The following is a 3,116-nucleotide window of genomic DNA, read 5'->3' on the forward strand; positions in this document are numbered from 1 at the left end:
TGTTTTGAGGAGACGTTTTTCTGTTGAGTGTGTTTCTCCTTCCAACAGGTACACATCAAAATATATTTAATTGTATATACAATATATGCAACATTATATCAAAATAAGCATAAACAACCGCTCTTTTAACAAAGAACATACCCAAGCTTACTACAGAACCTCTAAATACTTTAAATTTGTCACCAAGGTGTAAGAAACTTGGAAAGATATAGACTAATAGACTACAATAGACTGTAATGACATGCTAGTAATAATATAATATTAATATGTATGTAATAATATATTAACAGGAATGTAATAATATAACAGAATATAATAGACTGTCATCAACCCAGGTAGAACTGGTCAGATTTTGGATAGTACCTAATTTCAATCGTGTACTGTCGCCACACCTAGAGGATGATTTTCGGCAGACAACCTGAATTCAATAGCTAAGAGGCCAAGGTGTATTACTGTATGGGGATCACCATCCCATAAAATCCTCAGTGTGTTGGGGGGTTCAGGGTCGCGTAAAAGTTGGCTCATGGACTTTAGTGGGTGGCCATTTGGTTAATAAGGCAAATAAAATCGCCAGTGGAAATATGACTGGTGACTCCTTTGTGTTATACTTTTTTAAATCGACTAACAATTAACCTTTTCTTGTATGCTTACAGTACACTATGAACACAATGAACCATTGTAAACTTGTAAGACGATGTCAGTAAGACTGGAACAAATTACCAGAACACATCAAAATCAGAGTTTCTATATTATTAACCACAGAATATAAGCTACTACAGTAGTGATATAACATTACTGCATAATATTACTGATTAGAGACCAAGCGTAAGCTTAAGCAAATGTCCCTCCTGGAAATAAGCACCTGACAGCTTTCTCGGTTATCCTTAGTCAAGTTGCCGTACTGTTTACCATTTTTGTTTACCTGCAATGTCTTGGCACACAGGAAACTGGACACTCCCACGGCCTACGTGGACTGTATTCCTAATTTGTCCATATTCATGCTGTTATAACTGCACAGTTTATAAAGCTACTTATCCAATTGAAAACCTATAAAACAATTTTACTGAATAAATATTATTATTATTATTATTATTATTATTATTATTATTATTATTATTATTATTATTATTATTATTATTATTATTATTATTATTATTATTATCCTGCAGCTCCTACGAGGCGTCTATTCTTGTTGTTATAATGTTGTTTATATTGTTCTTGATGCGCTTCAATAATACTATAGGAGCAAACGCTGTAAACAGGCTAGAATGGGTAGTTGTGCTGAGTGGCGCCAGATGGCAGTACCTCCTGGGGTTCCCGTGGCTGCCGTCGTCCCACAGCACAACCAGCTGGTGCTCCTCCGTCTACATCTAACACGTTGTTGAGTCTAACACAAGCACACATAACGCTTTTGATACAAAATAACTAAATTCTAAAAAAAATGATTAGGCTGAAATAACCTTACTCCATCACGCGAGCTTTCGTATACTACACAGCAATTTCAGCTCTTTCCATAAAAACTATAAGAAGATCTATTTGTACAGAACAATAAGCCTAAAAAAATTTACAAGATGCATATAAACATAATACAATTTATATTTATTTTATTTTAATCAGAAAGTTTTCATGCATTCATACTTTTCGTTCCACGATATTAAGCCTCCGTGGCACAATTGGTTAGCGCGTTCGGCTGTTAACCGAAAGGTTGGTGGTTCGAGCCCACCCGGGGGCGTTTGTTTTTAATATATCATACCGTGAACATTGTTTCACTGTAGTGCATTAAGGTAGACCACATTTTTGGTTTTGCCATTAACAGCAAGTATGTACAGATTTTTGCCAGTTCCCAGTCTGGAGCAACCAAGGAAACACCAGGTTTAGGCCAACCATCTTTAGGGACTGTCCCTGGCTTTTGTAGATGGTCATGGCAAAGCTCACTTTAACCGGGAACTGAAGTCGCTTGAACTCAAATGGCAGGTCAGTGGTGATGAGAGGTATCCTTGGTATAAAAACGTCCTCTCCTTTAGCTTTTCCTGTCAGTATTGTAGCTTCAAGTACATGTGACATCACGTTCTTCACCACCAGTCTTGTGCCATTGCAGAGGATTGGTGGTTCAAGATTTCTTAAGAGCATTATAGGAGTTCCAATCTTGAGAGTGAGGTGGTGAGGAGGCATTCCAACGGGCTCCAAAGAATTAAGGAATTCTTCAGGGTACTGGACTGCTTGATCCTGGTCGATTACTGTATCAACAGATTTGAATGAGGTCTCACTGCCTGGAAGCTGTCTGAGTAGAGCCATGTTGATTTCAGCCACTGTTTCATTCTTTGGTGCCAGAATTGCGCGTTCAGGCAGCCACTTGTGATCCTTGTAGTGGTGGATAATGTTTGGGTAGACCATGTTAGTGAGCTCAGTTGAGGACTTTACAACATTTCCACATCCTTGAGGAATGATTATTTGTCCTTCTGAATCAACAGGGAAAGTTCCATTCCCAATCTGTAGTAGAAGGTTTGCAAACCGTCCAGCATCATGATATAGTGATCTTGTAGATGTACTCTCATGTTTGTGGATAGGGTGAGTGTCTGAACACTTCTCCAAAGGTATAATGCCTAGAGGCACGCATTCAGTTCATCAGCTGGAGTGCTTCAAGGAATGACAGGTAGGGTCTGGCGAAAGGCTCCAGCAATGACCATTGTAATGCCACCCATGAGCTGGTCATTTTCTCGTATGTCTTGCAAGGTCCTGTCCAATGCTTCAAACGCTAACTTGTGAGACATAGTGCATTCATCCCAGACTATGAAGCTGCATTTTTCTAAGAGTTTGGCCTTTGCCGATCCTTTTTTGATGTTGCACACTGGATTCTCATTGTGAGCGAGGTTGAGAGGCAGTTTAAAAGTTGAGTGTGCAGGACGTCCTCCTTCTGGTAGTGTTGCAGCAATGCCTGAGGATACCACAGCAGGAGCAATTTTCCCCTAATGACGTACTTTGGCCAACAGAAGGTTGATCAGGAATGTTTTTCCTGTCCCGCCAGGTGCATCGAGAAAGATCATACCTCCCTGCTCCGCAGTGCCGGATTTAGACCTGTGGAGGCCCGTGGGCAGCCTCTTTGTGGAGGCTCCATT

At 39.9% G+C, this 3,116-nt stretch overlaps 1 non-coding gene across 1 annotated transcript; it reads left to right on the forward strand.

The window, feature by feature from the left end:
- The first annotated feature begins 1,658 nt into the window (after positions 1 to 1,658).
- Positions 1,659 to 1,732, forward strand: Trnan-guu. The gene has a single exon. It is a non-coding gene; the product is annotated as a tRNA-Asn (tRNA).
- Positions 1,733 to 3,116: the final 1,384 nt, after the last annotated feature.

Source organism: Homarus americanus, unplaced genomic scaffold (assembly GCF_018991925.1).
Source record: "Homarus americanus isolate GMGI-L3 unplaced genomic scaffold, GMGI_Hamer_2.0 scaffold33468, whole genome shotgun sequence".
In the NCBI taxonomy this organism is placed as follows: domain Eukaryota; kingdom Metazoa; phylum Arthropoda; class Malacostraca; order Decapoda; family Nephropidae; genus Homarus; species Homarus americanus.